We start from the raw sequence: 19768 nt of genomic DNA, 5'->3' as shown, positions 1-19768 counted from the left end.
TTTAATAATTGGAACATTAAATATACATAGTTGGAATGTTGGAAAACTGGAAATTGTTACAAATGAAGTAGAATGCATGAAAATTGACATACTAGGCATTAGTGAGATGAGATGGACCAGTTTTGGCCACTTTGAATCAGATAATCTTACAGTATACTGTTCAGGGAATGTTGCTTTTAATGGTGCCCTAAAATATATATGTGGCCAGCATTGAGAATAATGGGAGTCCCAGAGCAACTGACTGTGCTTATATGAAACCCGCACCAGGATTAGATGACTGTTGTGTAAACATAGCAAGGGAAAACTGCATGTTTTAGAGTTAGGAAGGGAGAGCATTAGAATTGTATTCTTTCTCCATATCTATTAAATCTGCATACTGAGGAAATTATCTGAAAAGCTGGACTCTATTGAAGAGGAGTGTGGCATCAGAATTGGAAGGAAACTCATCAATACTTATGCAGGTGATACAACCTTGTTTGCTAAAAGTGACAAGAACTTGAAACACTTTTCTCAGAGGATCAAGGAATGCAGCCTTTGATATGGGTTGCATCTCAATGTCAAGAAAACAAAGATTCTTACCACTGGACCAATAGACAACATTATGATGGATGGAAAAGAGATTGAAACTGTCAAGAGCTTCATCTTGATTGGATCCAGGATTAATACCTTTGGTACCAGCAGTCAGGATATAAGGATATAATGCCCTGGGAAAGTCAGGGACTTCTGCATATTATCAAGGAGTAAAGAAGTCAGTTTGAGGACTAAGGTGTATCTGACTCAGGCCATGGTCTTTCCAATTACTTGCTAGGCATCTGAGAACTGGATAATGAATAAGGCTGCCAGAAAAAGAATTGATACCTTTGAGTTGTGATGTTGGAGAAGAGCACTGAACATCCTATAGATTGCCAAAAGAACAAATAAATATGTCTTGGAGCAAGTGCCACTGGAGTGCTCTTTGGAGGACCTCATGCACCTGCTGCAGAGGGTCAAGGACTGCAGCCTTCAGTATGGACTGAGACTCAATGTCAAGAAGACAAAGATTCTCACCACTGAACCAATTGGTAGCATTAGGATAGATGGCGAAGAGATTGAGATTGTTCACAGCTTCAGTTTGCCCGGCTCCATGGTCAACACTCTTGGCACCAGTAGCCAGGAAATCAAAAAACGTATCATGATGGGAAAGTCTGCTGTTAGGGACCTCTTTAAAGTACTCAAGAGCAATGGTGTCTCTCTGGAGACTAAGGTGCGCCTGATATAGGCCATGGTCTTTGCAATCACTTGTTATTCATCAGAGAGTTGGACAATGACTAGGAAAGATAGAAGAAGAATTGATGCCTTTGAGCTGTGGTGCTGGAGAAGAATATTGAATGTACCCTAGACTGCCAAGAAAACAAAAAGATTCATCCTGGAGAGGGTTAAACCAGGCTACTCCTTGGAGACAAGGATTCTGGGGCTTCATCTGACACATTTTGGACATGTTGTAGGAGAGACAGGTCCTTGGAGAGGGACATCATGCTTGGGAGGGTGGAGGGACAGCGCAAGAGGGGAAGGCCCTCTATGAGGTGGATTTACTCAGTGACTGGGGGAATCGGGATGGGTGTGTCAGAGGCAATGCGATTGGCACAGGATAGAGCAGGTTTAGGGCTGTTGTACATAGGGTCGCTATGAGTCGCAAACGACTCGACGGCACATAACAACAACAACAACAGAGGAGGATTGAATGTGTTTGACGCTGTAAGATTATTTCCACACTACTTTCCAAAATGACTGAAATATTTTCTTGTCTACCAGCAATGTAAGAGAGTTCCTTTTGTTCCACCCAAGAGTTCTAAGGCCAGCTCCAACACTTGACTTTCCAATTGAATGAACCAATAAACTCCTAACTTGAATCAGATTTCAGTCAGTTCTGCACAGTCTTCACTAGTCCAAGAATTTTCTAATTAAAATGGTCAGCATCATCTTTCTGTGTATGATGCTATGTATCATTTATTCACTCACTGCATTCGTTCCTGGACACACTTCATAAAGCTTTCATTGCTCCTCTGGAGTTTCTATAATCTCTTGGTATAATCAGCCAGGGGAGAGTTAGGACATTATCTGTCAGTGTATGAGGCAGAGAATTCACATCATTCCTTGTGTGACCTTTTGTTTAGCTCACAGAATATAACTGATGTAGCTTCAGTCAGCTTTGGAAAGGAAATATCTACCATTTCCCAACCAATGCATTTGGTTTCAGTAAGGTGACTGAATTCCAGCTCATAATTGACTCTCTACTGGATATCTGAGGCGATATATCTCATGAGAGGAGCTTTCTCTGCAAAAAGGTGCAGGTGGATTGGGACCACTAGAGAGAAATAGCTGACAGTAGGATAATTCCATTCAAATGATGTCCATAGAACTCTTTTTTTTTCATATTAGAACTTGATATGTCTTATATGTATTATCTGGAAGAAAAAAATCCTTGTGGAGAAAAGGTAACATAATTTAACCAGAACCCTTACTATCACCTCAACAAATGAGTCCCCATTTGTTGCTAAGCAGCCTCTTTGAGGATCATTTTCTTAGGAAATCTGAGATTAAGTATCATATTCCAAGAAATTGTTTCTCAGTAAAATACCCAGAAGTCATGAACTAAATGAGACATCTTTGGCTTTGGGCAAAATTAGGCAAAGGTAGATTTAACTAAGAAAAAGGAAAAGACCATCTTTATAACAAGCTTTCATTAGTATCATGATTTGACACGAAATTCTGAATAATGCACTGGGAGCTGTCAGTGCCCTTTCCTAGGAGGTCAAGTGCCCCTTTCCTCCTTACTCTCTCCTGTATATTCATTTCATCAGACACGAAAGAAAATGGATTGCGTTCTCCACCACCCCACCTATTCCCAAGAATAACCTTGGAGGTTTTGTCCAGGACTATTTAACAGAGCCTTAATGCAGAAGATCAAGGTCTACAGCCTTCAATATGGGTTTCATCTTAACATGAAGAAAACAAAACTTTTCACCACTAGGTCATCATTACAGATGGGAAAAGAATGGAAGTTGTCAATAATTTCATCTTGCTTGGCTCCACAATCAACACTCTTAGTACTAGTAGTCAGGAAATCGAAAGATGAGTTGTACTGGGAAAATCTTTGTCAAGGACCTCTTCAGCATGTTAAAAAGCCATACCATCAGTCTAAAGACTAAGGAGCACCTGATCCAAGTCATGGTATTTTCAAGGGCTTGCTATATGCATCTAAAGCTAGACAATGACTAAAGATGACAGAAGAAAAGTCTATGCCTTTGCATTGTGATGCTGGAGAAGAGTATTGACAATTCGATAGACTGCAAAGGATACAAACAGGTGTCTCCTGGAGAAAGTGAAATCAGGCTACTCTTTGGAGACAAGGATGATAAAACTCTGTCTCACATACTTTGAGCATTTTGTCAGGAGGAACAGGTCTTTGGAGAAGGACATCATGCTTGGGAAGATGGAGGGTCAGCACAAGAGATGAAGACCCTCAACAAGAAAAATTGTCAATTATGGCAGTAACAGTAAGGTCAAGTGTATTAGAGATGATGAACTTGGCCCAGGATACAACAAGGTTCAGAGCCATTGTTCACAGGATCACTACAAATTGTAATTGATTTAACAGCCCTTAACAACATCAAAAAATGATCTTAACATAGAATTATCTTTTAAAATTTATTCAAATTTTAAGCTTTGGAAACATTTTATTAAATGCACTGAATATTAACAAAACCAGGAAATATTTTCTTGCTGCTTAGAATAGTGTTCAGTGTTGGCTGCTTTACTTGCTATCCAGATAAAAAAACAAACAAAAACAACCCCCCCAAAAAATAACCAGATTGGTCTGGGTCATTGCTCAATGTCTATTCTGGTGACACTAATATCTGGAAATAGAAACAAAATAGAAGTAATGGAGGATGTTCAATGTGACCCAGTTCTAATGAAGCACAGAATCACCCACTTTTCCCAAATACACAAAAGAATAAGCAATATTACAATTTAAACTAGAAAGACTTGCTGAGAAGAGTAATAAGCGATCCTAACTTTAGAGGGTGGGGAAAGAGGACGTCTCTGGGTGGTACAAATGGTTAATGCATTCAGTCTCTAGCCTAAAGGCTAGGGTGTATGTCTGTCCAGGGGCACCTTGGAATGAAGGTCTGACAACCTATTTTCAAAAAAGCACCCACTGAAAATCAAATGGAGAACATTTCTACTCCTACACGTATGGGGTCACAATGGCTAGAAATCAACTAGACCTCTACTAGTACCTGCTAACTTTGCAGAGATAAAAAAAAGGCCCGAAAATCATAGATTCTGACATTTCCTAAACATTACACCACCAAGGAGTTTTCTGATAAGGATACTGTTGCTGTTTGGTGTTGCTGACTCAGTCATGATGTATAGAGACCACAAGACGAAGTAGAAATTCCTACAGGGTTTCCAGGGTTATCATTTTTTGTGAGAGCAGTGGGTGGGTAAGAACCACCAGGTTTTGCAACATCAACAGAGAGTAAGAATTCACACCATGAAGAGCTGCAACTGATCAAATTATGGGAAACTTCTAAGGAAAGGAAATGAGCAAAGTAAGGTCAAGGTTTTTATGGAGCTGGAGACGTGAGGAGCACAGGGAGAGGTGAGGATTCAGGCCACTCCTGGTGTGATTCCTTTAAGAGACTGGAAACAGAATCGAGACTGCTGTAAAAATACTGATATGTGGCTCTTACTTCTCTGAGGTCCTAGATAGAATATAGCACTTCATCCCAGCGCCAGAGCCAGCAATTTCCCCACTTGTGGGCAATTTGCTACTTCTTTTTGTTCTGCTAGCTGATGATTACCTAATGAACCTATACATATGCAGCATCTCTCTTCAGTCAGAATAAAAGTGTACATCTGCGTAAGGAGATATTTTAAAGAGAGATATATTCGGCCCTCAAATTTAATAGTGTACAAGGAGTCAATAAGTTAGATTATAGATATCACAAATCATGGAAAAAAATATTGCAGAGCTGACCATGCACCTATTACGTTATTCAGAAATGTAAGGGGGAAAGTACAGAGAGGAAGGTCGTCAGAGATGCTTCCGGTCTCCACATCTTTTCAATAAGCATGTAGAAACAAATTGTTCAGAAGGCTGGACTTTATGAGGAAAAGTGTGACATCAGCATTAAAGGAAGACTCATGAACAACCTACATTATGGAGATGCTACAGTCATGCTTGCCAAAACAGAGGAGGACCTGAAGTGTTTGCTGCAGAAGGTCAATGACTATAGTCTTCAATATGGATTGAAGCTTAACATCAAGAAGATAAAGATCCTCACCACTGAGCCAGCTGGCAGAATCATTATGAACGAACCGATTGAGGTAGTTAACAATTTCAGCATGCTCAGTCCCATAATCAACACTTTGGCACCAGCAGTCAGGAATTCAAATGACAAATTGCATTAGGGAAGCCTGCTGTAAGGGACCTCTCCAAAGTGCTAAAAAGCAATGATGTCAGTCTAGAGATTATGGTGCACCTGAACCAGGTCATAGTTTTCACAATTACTTACAGTACATCAGAGAACTGGATAATGACTAAGGATGACAGAAGAAAAATTTATATCTGTGATCGGTGGTACTAGAGAAGAGCCTTGAACATACCATGGACCACCAGGAAAACAAATAGATCTGTCTTGGATAGGGCGATACCAAGTTTCTCCGTGGAGGCTAGGATTTTGGAGCTCTGATTCACATACTTTGAGTATGTGGCCAGGAGTGACAATCCTTGAAGAAGGACATCATGCTTGGAAGGACGGAGGGACAGTGCAGGAGAGGAAGAACTTGAATCAGATGATATTACAGTGTAACTGGGCCAGTGGGATTAAGTGTGTCAGAGTCAGTGAGAATGGCTCAGTATAGGGGAGGGTTCAGAGTTCCTGTACAAAGGGTCACTGTGAGTCGTGGGCGACTTGACATAACAACAAAGAGTACATTGTTGTTGTTATGTGCCGTCGAGTCGTTTCCGACTCATAGCGACCCTATGCACAACAGCCCTAAACCCTACTCTATCCTGCACCAACCACACCGCCTCTGTCACACCCATCCCGATTACCCCAGTCACCGAATCAATCCATCTCATAGAGGGTCTTCCCCTCCTGCGTTGTCCCTCCACCCTCCCAAGCATGATGTCCCTCTCCAAGGACCGGTCCCTCCTGGCAACATGTCCAAAGTATGTCAGACGAAGCCCCAGAATCCTTACCTCCAAGGAGTAGCTTGGTTTAATCCTCTCCAAGATGAATCTGTTTGTTTTCCTGGCAGTCCAGGGTACATTCAGTACCCTTCTCCAGCACCACAGCTCAAAAGCATCCACTCTCCTTCTGTCCTCCCTAGTCATTGTCCAACTCTCTGATGCATAACAAGCGATTGCAAATACCATGACCTGTATCAGGCGCACCTTAGTCTCCAGAGAGACACTGTTGCTCCTGAGTACCTTTGAGAGGTCCCTAACAGCAGACTTTCCCATCGCGATACGCTTTTTGATTTCCTGACTGCTGGTACCAAGAGTGTTGACTGTGGAGCCGAGCAAACTGAAGCTGTGAACAATCTCAATCTCTTCGTCATCCATCCTGACGCTGCTAATTGGTCCAGTGGCGAGAATCTTTGTCTTCTTGACATTGAGCCTTAGTCCATACTGAAGGCTGCAGTCCTTGACCCTTCGCAGCAAGTCCATGAGGTCCTCCTCAGTTTCAGCAAGCAAGGTTGTGTCATCTGCATAACGGAGATTGTTAATCGATCTTCCACCAATCCTGATGCCACAATTCTCCTCGTAGAGCCCAGCCTCTCGGATAATCTGCTCTGCATACATGTTGAAAAGGTATGGAGACAGGATGCATCCCTGGCGTACACCCTTCCCAATTTTGAACCATGCAGTGTTACCCTGCTCTGTTCTGACTACTGCCTCTTGGTCCAAGTATAGGTTTCGTATTAGCACAATTAAATGTTCTGGGATTCCCATTCTTCTCAGAGTCAGCCACAGTTTGTTATGATCCACACAGTCAAATGCCTTTGCATAATCAATGAAACACAGATAGACATTCTTCTGGTATTCCCTGCTTTCAGCCAAGATCCATCTAACATCAGCAACGATATCCCTAGTACCACGACCCCTTCTAAACCCAGCCTGGACTTCCGGCAGTTCTCTGCTGGTGTGCTGTTCTAATTGTTTTTGGATGATCTTCAGTAGAATCTTGCTTGCATGTGAAATCAATGACACTGTTCTGGTATCAACAAATCTTTACTAAGTTATGGTCCACTGAGGAGAGAAAAATAAAGACACTTGCATCAGAATGATAGTTGTTGTTGTTACGTGTCGTCAAGTCACTTGCAACTCAGAAACCCTATGCACAACAGCCCTATACTCTATCCTATGTGGTTCTTATTGTCTCTGACACACTTACCCCCATTAGCCCAGTCACTGAATCAATCCATCTTATCTAGGGTCTTCCTCTCTTGAGCTGTTCATCCACCCTTCCAAGTATAATGTGCTTCTCCAAGGACCAGTCCTTCCTGGCCACACACCCACAGTATGTGAGATGAAGCCTCAGAATCCTCCAAGGAGCAGCTTTGTCTCAGTCTCTCTCCAAGGAGCAGCCTTGTCTCATTCTCTCTAGGAGAGAGCAGTCCACGGTATATTTAATACTCTTCTCCAGCACCACAGATCAAGGGTATTGGTTCTCCTATCATTCCTAGTCATTGTCCAGCTTTCTGACACATAACATGCAAAGACCATGGCCTCAATCAGGTGCACCTTGGTCTCCAAAGTGACAGTGTTGCTCTTTAGTACTTTGGAAAGGTGTCTGACAGCGATTTCCCAATATTAGGAGGTATTAACTTGTGGTTCTCCTGTTCTTTTGAGTATTTATTTGACGATACTAATGGTTGAATAGGAAAATCTGATGGCCTAGTTTTTAGGAAGCTGCACCACCCAAAGGCAGGCAGTTTGACTGTACCAGCTCCCCAAGAAAAAGACAGTCAATCTTCTCTTATCTGGTTTATAACCTCTGAAAACCCACTGGAGGGTCAGCTATGAGTCTGTTCTGACTTCACAGCAATCAGTTTGGTTGAACACTATATTTGGAGATATTATCCCGTCTCCCTTCTCCTTTTTGGTACAACAAGAGTAAGACCAACAGGAAGGGAAAACCAAAGGTGCATTACTGTGGACTCCAGCCAGCCAGGGACCTTGTGAGTAGCAAAGTACAAACACCTCTGCTAGCTGAGGAAAGAAGGAATTAAGTATTACCTGACAGACTTAATGAAATTGTGTGTGTGTGTGTGTGTGTGTGTGTGTGTGTGTGTGTGTGTGCGCGCGCGCTGTGAGGAAGGTGTGTTAAATTTAAATATGGCAGATGTTGTCTAAAAGACCTCCTGACTTTTTTACCCATAATCCTGAGGACACTGAAGGGTAAGAAGTCAAAGGAATGAGCGCAATGATTTGAAGAGGTGAGGAGGCTCCTTTTGCAAACTAAGCGTTTGGGTCCTGAGAGATTCAGGGAGAGGAGTGGACCACGGAGCACCTGGGAGATAACATCTTTCTTGAATTTGAGGGTTTGGAGAAAGAGTTACCTAAAAGTTAGTCAGGGTAATTAGAAGGTACTCTAATCAGATTTTCTCAAACCACGTGAAAAGTCTCAAAGAGTTTATATAGAAGGAAAGAAGGAGGATAGACACCAGGCCAGATAAGTATTTCCCCTGGCTCTGGCTCAGATAGGCCCGTAGCTACAGTTAAATAATGCTCTAGAATGTAATCCCTGGCATTCGAACTTTTGGCTTTCCAACTTCAAGTCTATTTATACATTTCCTTATAATTCCTCAGAATTAAGCCTGAAGTGGCATAACTTTGGTGGTTCAAACCCACCAACGGGTCCACTACAGGATGAGGGTGATCTCCTCCCATTTGATTTATAGCCTCCTGTGAGTCAGGTATGACTTGACAACAGTGAGACTTGTCATCTCAAGCAGTCCTTCAACAGTTGGCCAGCTCACTTTAGCATTTCTCCCCTTCATTTTGGCTTCTCCACATTGAAGACCAAGTTTCTGAGTTTCTCCCAACATCCATTTTGGTCTTTTCTCCCATCTTTTGCTTTTTTCATGGATGATGTCCTTGATATCATCCCACAATACATTCGGTCATCAGTCATGCATCAAATTAATTCTTAGGATGATATTTAAATTCAGGTAGGATAAACTCAATATCATATTTTGACTTTCATTGGATTTGTTTTGCTTTTCTTCAGATTCAGTTTGAACTTGCATGTGAATAACTGATGGAATGTTTCCCAATCTGCACCTGGTCTTGGTTTGACTGCTGATATTAAACCTCTCTCGTATTAAGCCATCTCTTTCCACAGATGTCTTTAATCTGATTCCTTTGTTTTCTATGAGATGATCTCCATGTGGACGGTCGCCATTCATGTTTTTTAAAAAGGCCAATTCATTAGCCATGAATAAATCATACAAAATTCTATCACGCAGCCTCCAGCAGCCTCATTTCTATCACTAAGATCCTATTTTCCAACTATTACTTTTCCTTCCTTTTTTCAGCTTCTGCATTCCAGGCACTGATTGTTATAAATGCATCTTAATTTCATGTTCCAGCAATTTCAGACAACAAAAATTGGGAGAAAATCCTCAATTTCTTTCTCTTTGGCTTTAGTGGTTAACGTGTTCTTTTGAATACTGTTGTTGTTGTTGTTGTTATGTGCCAGCGACTTGACTACAACTCATAGTAACCCTATTGTGCACTTTCTCTCTGAACTCTTCTCCATCCTGAGCCAACCTCACTCTCTTTGACACACCTACCCTCATAATCCCAGTGACTGTGTCAATCCATCTCCTCCAGGATCTTCCGCTCCTGCACTGTTTCTCCGCCTTTCCAAGCATGATATCCTTCTCCAAGGAATGGTTCCTCCTGACAACACAGTGTTGTTGTTGTTGTTGTTGTTGTTGTTGTTGTTGTTGTTTGCCTTCGAGTTGAACACGACTTATAGGAACCCTATGAACAAAAGGCCTGAACTCCATCTACAATTATTGACAACTATTGACATTTCATAGTTCATAGTTTCCAGAGGCATCTTTTTTAAGAAGTGGCTGCACTGCGATCCTGAAGACACATGGTTCTCACTTACAATGTTGCACTTTAGGACCTATCTTGAAATGTTTATCTTTTTTGTAATGGATGCAACACCATTTGCTTTCAATTTGTCGTTCTTTGCTTAGTAGACCATATAATTATCAGATTCAACTTGGCCTATACCCATTCATCTCAGCTCAAAAATGCCTAGGAATTTTATCATTATGCATTCCATTTAATCTTGGACAACTCCCTATTTTCCTAGATTCATAGTTTGCATATTCCACGTTCCAATTATGAATAGATGTTTGCAGCTACTTCTTTTCAAGTCTTGCCACCTCACAACTGAAGGTCGTTCACTGGATGAAAACTTTACTCGTCCCATGCCATTATGGGAGCCTCTGCTTTGATGATGTTAGTCTTCCCTAGTGATATTTTGAGTACTTTTCAACCCCTGGAGCTCATCTTGCAGCACTGTATTAGACAATATTCATAGAGTTTATAAGGACCTGTTGTTTCAGATGTGTTTTTTCTTAGTCTATCTTAACCTGGAACTCCGCTGAGACCATTCCACCATGAATGACCCTGCTTGTATTTGAAATACTAATGTGTTAGCTTCCAACATTACAGTATAACCCATGGTGACAGTATTGCTCTTTAAAGTATAATGGGCAAGGATGTTCATTTAAACACTAAGGTGTATTTAACTCAAGATGTGGTATTTAAAAATACTTTGTATGCATATGAAAGATACAAAGTAAATAAGAAAGGACAAGGACAAATCAATGCCTTTATAATGTGGCATTAGTGAAGAGGATTGAACAGACTGCCAAAAGAATGAGCAAGTCAGTCTTGAAGGCAGTATAACCAGGATGCTTTTTAGAAGAGAAGAGGGTGAAGCTTTTTGTCACCTATTTTGGCTATGTTGCCAAGAGGGAACAGTCCTTAGACAGAGACATCATGCTCGGGAAAGCAGCTGCCTGTTGTTGTTATGTTCTGGAATCAACTCATAGCTGACCTTCCAGTGGGTTTTCAGAGACACAAAAGGAAATTGTCTCTCTTTCTCTTGCAGACGATTTGGTGGATTTGAAGTGCATGTCTTGGAGTTACCAGTGCAATTTCTTACTGCGAGGCCACCAGAGATCCCTTGGAAAAGTCAGTAAAAAATAGAAAGATCCTCAAAGACATGTACTGGCAAAGTGACTACAGCAATTAGATTGAGCACGGTGAAGATCAAACAGGTGTGAGGATAGGGCAGAGTTTCAGTCTTGATCTACTGTTCCTGGGGCCACTACGGGTCATGGTCAACTAGAGGGCACTTGAGAACGGCAACAGTGCAGCACTGATTGCTTTCTTGTCTTTCTCTCATCCCTTCTTCTCTAAATCCCATTCATGTTCCTTATGATCATGAATCAGACACACTCAAGTCTTTTTCTGAGCTTGTGTTTTGGAGTCCAGGCTAAGACAAAAGTTGAGGTGAGTATGATCTGAGACACTTTCAAACCATTCTTTTGATGTTTGTTTCCTTACAGGTCTTCACACTAACCACTCTTCGCTCCCATCAAATCTAGTTTGACTTAGCTGTGCTAAATCTAGCTAGATCCCACCTGGCTATTACTCCACACAAGCCTTTCTCTCATTTTCTTCCTTCTTAAAACTCTACACTTTGGGCATTGATTACTTGACAGCTTCTTCCCCAAATCAGGTCTTCCTTCCATTCCCAGTGTATATGTATTTTTGTGCTTCTTTTTCCAAACATGCCTTCTGGGCTTCTTTTTCCTGCTATTATCTTGACCCAAATGCAAATAGGATTAATCTCAAAGGTGCTCCACAGAGGAAAGTTGGTTAATCTCCTTCTGGGATTTACAACCTGAAAGGCCACTAGGGAATCAGCAGTGAGTCGATTCCAACTTGACAGCATATAATCCTATCCTCAAAAACGGATTTCAAAACACCCTACTCCCTGGAACACCTCTGCAGGGCTCTTAAAAATTTTTTTTTAAAAAATAATTTATTTATTTTTTTAAATTTCATTGCTGTCTAGAAGGAACTGACTCATAGCTGACCCCCAGGGTGTCTTCAGAGGCTATAAACTGCATGGGAGAACATTCATCTCTCTCCCTTGGAATAATGGGTGGATTAGAACTGCCTGCTTTTGAGTTGGCTGCCCACCTCTTTATCTGCTAAACTATAGAGCTCAGTTCCCTGAAATCTACCTCTTTCTCTTTTCATGAGTGAGTCTCCTCTCTAGATTTCCCCAGCAGCCCAGATATTTATTTTCATTTCTAGCCCCACATTTATACATACCTGGTAAAAATTTCCTTCTCAATATTATACTCAAATTTCATGTTTAGTTTATCCACAATTAAACCAAAAGTCAGATCTAAGTGGGAAATGCAAAGACAAAGAAATGAAAAATAAAAGCAAAAGCAATTTATGGACATTTATATCGACTTAATTAAAATGTCTTTATACATTCTATATATGCGTATAGATATAGATAGGTTGGTAGATACCTATCTCCTATCTCTCAGAAGGAAGAAAAGACATCTCTAAAGATTTAATAGGATGAAAAGATGAGAAGATAGGAGGCAGGGAAATGAAAAGAATCTAAAGTAGACCATTCCAAACTGATAAATCAGAAGAATGGTGACATTTCAGAAGGGGCTGATGGAAGTTGAGAGAAAAACAATTTTAGGATGAAAGGAAAAATGAAGGGTTCTTTTTTGATCATATTAGTCTCTGAGTTCTCTTTTGATCATAATATGTTTCTGTACCGAGAATTTTCCCTGTTCAGTTTCATGTGTATCAGAATACCTGGGGTTCCTCCCTATTTTTCTCACTGATCTTGGCTACTTGCTACCACTTTGATTTCTATTTTCTTCCGTCTCAAAGTGACTTCTTGAGGAAAATGTCACCAACTTCCAACTGAGTAAGTTCTTTTCATTTTCTCCTAAAGTCAAACTTGTTTCTTTCTTTCTTTCTCTCTTTTTATTTTGTAAATAAAACAGAGAAAATGAGATGTATTAGAACATAGATCAGAATGAAACATGATGAATACAGGATTTTTTTCAAACCAACCACCAAATCCCCTCAACTAGCATTTTAAAATAACCACATGTTCTCTAAGCACTACTTGATTTCCAGAAATGACATGTCATTACGTGTCATACTATGATGTCAGTGTCTGCAATGTACTAGGAAAATGCTATTCTTTAAAGCTCACAACCAGGAAGGCTAGAAATAATTGCTTGCCACAGTGCCTGCAAATGCCTGTGGAGAGACCAAAGGCATCATCTTGATTATCTAGGCTGAGATAACAGAAATATCACGAGTGAACGGCTTTCACAAATAGACATTTATTCTCTTACGGTTTAACTCAATTCTCCTCCACTGGATTAGAACTGCCTCATAGCTGATCCTCCAAAGGGATTTTGAGACACGAAGCCTTACTGGAAGAGATTGCTCATCTTTCTCCCAAGGTGTGGCTAATGGATTCGAACCATCAGAGAGGCACAATCTTTGGGTGAACAATGCAAACCCCTAAGGACTACACTACCAGAGCTAGCTTGTTGTTAAGTGATGTCAAATCAAGTACAACTCAACTGACCTATAAACATCAGACCTGAGCCCTGCTCTATCCTGTGCCATCTTTATCATCTCTGGCACGCTGGAGCCCATTGCTGAAGTCAATGTGTCAATCCTTCTGTTTGGGGGTCTTCCTTTCCTTTGATGTCCCTCTACCTTTCCAAGCATGATGTTCCTTCCAAGGAATAGCCTTGTCTAGCTACATGTCCAAAGCATGTCTTTGCCTCCAGGGAGCCTACTGACTACACTTTTTCCAAGACATATCTGTTCTTTCTTTGTGCAGTTCATGGGATAGTCAGCACTCATTCAGGGCAGGATCATGGAGATAGCCTTCACTGTCACCCCCAAGCATTTGTTTTCCTCATCTTCATAGGTGTTAGCCTTGCTCTATGTCATGGAGCTTCCTAGCATAAGTTTCTTGGTCCAAAGAAAGAGCTCATCATCTTATTTATTGTCTTCTATTTTGTTATTAGCATCAAGGACTTTCCTTCATAGGGTCACTATGAGTCACCTGCGACTCAACAGCACTTAACAACAATAACATCAACACAGAGAGAGAGATCAGCTGGCCCAGTGGATAGAGGGTGATGCTACCAAGCCAAAGGTGGGTGACTTTTAATCTGCTGCCCTCGGGACTGTCTTTCATCGTTTTTGTTCAAACATTCCTCTAGGTCGTATAGCCTTGGTGTACAAGTTGCCGTACAATGATCACTTGTGGTTCTTGTGAGGCTGAACACTGTGACACTGATGTGTCAAATGCGTTAATGGTTGGCTACTCAATGCGGACAGAGAATGGGGTGGAGCTCCCCAATTAAAACAAGCTTGGAAGGAGGAGTGGCATCCAATTCTATAATAGTTTGCCTCCGGAAACCCTATGAACCTGGAGAGAGGGTGAAAGGCATACAAGCGTCGAGGGCTCTCCTTCATAGGATCGCTATGAGTCGCCTGTGACTCGACGGCACTTAACAACAACAACATTTTGTTATTAGGATTTGAGTGAAGGTTTACAAAGCAAATTAATTCAAAGAAAATTATATTTTCATCTAGTAACTCACACACATTTTTTCAGTAACATTGATTTCAATATCTATAATGTAATTATGCTTTTCATATTTCCTCCCTGTAATTCTGATTTCCGTTAATCTTTCTGTAGCTCGCTTTGTCTTCCTTTTCTTTAGTGATATGTGCCAATCATCCTCTTATTGCATATTTCCTTGGTGATACTAATGTCCTTGACTTTCTTCTTGCTTCTTAATCCTTTTTTATTTTGTATAAAACAAAACAGAGATTGATGCTGGCCACACCACAGGGAGAATTCTCTATCATCAGATCTTGACATAACTGGGGTGTTGCATCTCACACCAATCCTCTTACCACTGACTGGTTGATCACATGTTAGATCTTATCATTGGAGATGACTACATCTTAACATGTTTTTCGTGCATACTATCGAGTCAGAATTGATCCATGTCCAGACCTCTCTTGGGTTTTTCAGAAACAGTTGACGGCACAAGAGGATATCTTTAAATAAGTGCCTCTAACCCTGCTTCATTAACATCAAAGACGTTAGAAGTCACAACACAGGGGATAATTACATTACACTGAAAATCATGACATGGCCAAGTTGACAAATGGACCTGGGGCACACAGTTCAATCCTTAGCCTGGGCTCCGTTATGTTTTTAAATCCTTGAAGACTCAAGAGTCTGAAGACTGACTTTCCATATGACTGATTGAGTTGCGTCCCTAAAAATATGTGTTTAAATCCTGGCCCTTGTACCTTAAATATGGTCCTTTTTGGGAACTGGCGGTTTCTTGTGTTATGGCAATGTTGTTGTTGTTGTTGTTGTTATGATGTGCTGTCAAGTCACCTGAGATTCATAGCCACCTTGTGTACAACAGCCCTAAGCCCTGCTCTCTCCTGTGCCAATCTCACTGTCTCTGACACACGTACCCCACTACCCCCATCACTGAATCAATCCACCTCATAGAGGGTCTTCCTCTCCTGCACCATCTCTCCACCCTCCCAAGCATGATGTCCTTCTTGAAGCCCTGGTACCTCCTTGCAACATATGTAAATTATGTCAGATGAAGCTTCAGAATCCTTGCCTCCAAGGAGCAGCCTGGTTTAGCCCTCTCCAGAATGGCCCTGTGTGTTTTCTTAGCAGTCCATGGTATATTCAATACTCTTCTCCAGCACCACCGCTCAAAAGCAATGAGGTTGTATTAATGCTACAGTTAGAGAAGTAGCAGCATAGACTTGTGACAAGATCCTCAGGTGGCACAAATGATTTGCACTTGACTCTATCCTAAAGACGTGGTTAGGACCCACCTAGCAACTCTATGGGAGAGGGTAGCTCAGAAAAGCCTGTGGAACAGTTCTATTCTACGACATGAGTTGCAACTGACTTGCCTCAGCTGTAAGGAAAAGGCCTTTGTGAGGTCAGCTCTGATTATGCTCAAGCCTCCTGCCGTCTGGCTTCTGTATACTAAGTCACCATAATGTAACACTTGCGAAGGCGGCCTTGAAAGTCCTTTGCCCTGGCACCTTTGTTGGACAGAGCTATTAAAAGCCCCCCAGGGGTATGGAAACTCTAGCCTGCCCTGTCACCACTCAGCACTTCACCTCAATAAGTAACCCCTTAATGTTGTTGTTGTATACTGTAGAGTTGGAACTAACCTATAACTGGCCCTCAGGTGGGTTTTTGGAGGCAGTTAATCGCATAGGGGGATATTGCCCATCTTTCTCCCAAGAAGCAATTGGTGGTCTCAAAACCCATGACTTCAGAGTTGCAGTGCAGCTTTTTGCCACTAGGCCACCAGAGCTCCATTGCAGTTGTGAAGTTCCAGCCTACCTTTTCAGTCTCTTAGCACCTTACTGCAAATTTCACATTACTGGTCAGTGCCCAAGCAGCACCTAACAGCTGCAGACACACAGAGAGAGACACAGGGAAGAAAGCAGATAACAGAGGCAGAACATACAAGCCCAGGAAGCTGAAGATGACAACAGCTACTATTGTTGCTGTTGTGCGTAGTCATGTTAAAACTAACCCATAGCTGACCCTCCAGGGAGTTTTCAAAGGCAGTTAATCACACAGGAGGAGATTGTCCATCCTTCTCCTGTAGAGTAGCTTGTGGATTTGAACCACCTGCCTTTGGGATTGCAGCACAGTTTCTTACTACTAGGCCACCAGCACTTTTAAACAGAAACAGAAGCTGAAATAAGTCAGGATGGACTTCCCCGCAAGCCACACCTTGGATTCAGGTTTTTTTAACCTCTTGAACTCTGAGGAAATACATTCTCATTCTTTAAAGCCACCAAATGTGGCATTTCTGTTACAGTAGTCCTCGGCTGTCAAAGTGATTCCAGCTCTTGGTGATCTCATGTGTTATGGAGTTGAACTGCCCCCAGGAGGTTTCTCTTGGCTCTGATCTTTTATAGAGCTTATTGTTCTTGTCACTGACCTCCAACCCCTTAGAAATCTGTTAATTGCTGTCTTGGCAACAAAGGAAAACTCCACCATTATGCTCCTAATATAAGATCACGTGAATTGCTTCCCTTCAGAAATGCAATGACTTTAATTTACTTTATTTTCTTCTGAGAAGAAATGGAGATGCACAGTCATGGGAAGGTCAGCCTTCGTTACCAGAGCTGAATCACTGACTTGAGAGGAGTCTGGTGACCTTGCTATTGTCTGGCCTGCAGCGCCTATGTAATCTGACCTGTGAACTTCTCCTATTCTTTTCCTCTCCCAGTATTCCCCTCTTAGGGCCGAATAAAGGGTTTAGGAATAAAGGGCTTGGGAGCCGGTAAAACACAGCCCATTATTCAGTGGCTTTATCCCAGCTGCACTTTAGAAAACAGATTTGTGCCTCTGAACCAACAGGCAATAAGTCGCTGGGCCCATTCTCTGAGAATTACTGCTGCACTGCTGTTGGTGGCTTCCCAATAACTCCATAACCACAGACAGTAACAGCTACGCAGAAACATTTCCTTCTCTGCACCTCAAAAAAGCAGTACCTTCATGAATACGTCTTCCTTAGCTATTTCCTAATCCAATTTTTTCATGTCTGGGCTCAGGATTTGTGTGACAGGACGTTTGGTGAATTTTCATAAGGCAGGGCTCAGCCACACTGACATGATTCAAACCTTTTCCATCCAGAATTTCACAGGAGATGGTCAAATCAAGTCTCTCCTTGGGGGCTAGGATAGTGAATCTCCACCTCACTTACTTTGGGTATGTGGCCAAGGAGGGACCAGTCCTTGGAGAAGGACATCATGCTTGGAAAGGTGGAGGGACAGAGCAGGAGAGGGAGATGTCAGATGAGATGAATTGGTACAGTAACTAGAGCAATGGAAGTTGGGTGTCAGAATTAGTGAGACTGGCCCAGGAGAGGGCAGATTTTAGACCTGCTGTACATAGGTTTGCTCTGGGTAGCAGTGGCTCGAGGGCATATAACAACAAGAGCTAAGTACTCAGTTCTAGTCTTATTTTAACTAAGGATTGTTCAGGAGTATAATAGAAGTCCAAGGCACAAATACTGATGCGTAGCATTAGATATGCACTTGCTTTTAGCTGTTGAAGGAAATGAATGATGAAAATATTATTCACTCATTCATGCAACAGATGTTTATTATGCACGGACTACATATTTGAAAGCAGGGGTGGCATTCACTTCCTAAACAACATACCTCTGGAAATTCTATGAACTTTGATAAATGATGATATAGAAAGGCTTCAGGTCTTTTACTCATAGGGTTGTTGTAAGTTGTGCTTGATTCAACAGCAATCAACAACAACTTGTTGGTGATGATGTTGCCATAAGATGCCATCCAGTTAACTCCAACTCATGCCAACTCTGTGTGAAGCAGAATGAAATGATGCCCAGTCCTGTGTCATCATCAGGGTCATAGGTAGGTTCGAGTCCAATGGGTGGTTTTGTTTCAATCCTTCTCATGGAAGTTTCCCTCATTTTCAATCATGGTGTGAGATTTTTAGTGACTAAACCAAGCAAGTCTTTCAGGAAGTCTTTCAATCTTTCTTGTATTTCTTTGTTCACAACCTACCATACACAGGTGAGCAAGACACTTGAGGTCTTTGCTTTTAGGGAAAGGACATTCTAGACAGGGAACGAGATGAAAATAATGCAGCTAAATGAACGCATTCACAAAATAAGCCCAGTAAATGGAGCTATAAAGAAAATCAAAGAGGTATTGTGATAGCCAGTGATTCTTGGGAAGGCCTACCTGAGGGGATGGTATTCAAGCTGATTGGAGGTCTTAAAAAGTGCCCCTCAACTTGTTTGATATTCCTCTCATCAAGAGTTAGCATCTATGTCCTTGTCCTTTGAAAGTGGACTTTCTGATTGCTTCACAAAGTAGAAATGATGCTTTTAAAAAAAGCCTGGTATCTTCACTTCCTATCCCTGAGAGACAACTTGTATTGGAAACCAGGCATCATGCACAGCACAAACAACATATGTTGTTGTTGTTATGTGTGTTGAGTCAACTATGACTCATAGTGATCCTAGGCACAATAGCTCTGAACTCTGCTCTATCCTGAGCCGGTCTCACTATCTTTGACACAAATATCCTCATTACCTGTTGTTATGTCAATTCAGCTCATTGGGGTCTTCCTCTCCTGTGCTGTCCTTTGACTCTTCTAAGTATTATATCCTTCTCCAAAGACCAGTTCCTCCTGGCTACATGCCCAATGTATGTGAGACAGAGTCTCAAAATCCTTGCCTCAAATGCAAGGGCTTGGGATGTATTGCCTAGTTAACCAGAAATGTTGTATCTCTCCTCATATACAAATGCGCTGCTTCAGAGCCAAGGCTCAGGTGTTCACTAGCTCACCTGGGGTACCCCTGTTGTTGGAAAACAGGGACAATTGATGCATTTTGTTTTAAACTTAGGCCTTGTTTTTCCAGCTTCATCTGCAATTCTATGTGAAGACTGATAAATCAGTTTTTACTTGTTTTATTGATAAAACATAATTTGGATATCATGAATTGATGGTTTTGTGATTAAGCTGGGTAAACTATCTTTGTAACAGAT

Source organism: Elephantulus edwardii, unplaced genomic scaffold (genome assembly GCF_000299155.1).
Source record: "Elephantulus edwardii isolate Elephantulus edwardi_28Jun2011 unplaced genomic scaffold, EleEdw1.0 scaffold00150, whole genome shotgun sequence".
Classification (NCBI taxonomy): Eukaryota; Metazoa; Chordata; class Mammalia; order Macroscelidea; family Macroscelididae; genus Elephantulus; species Elephantulus edwardii.
Note: the sequence above shows the minus strand (reverse complement) of the source record.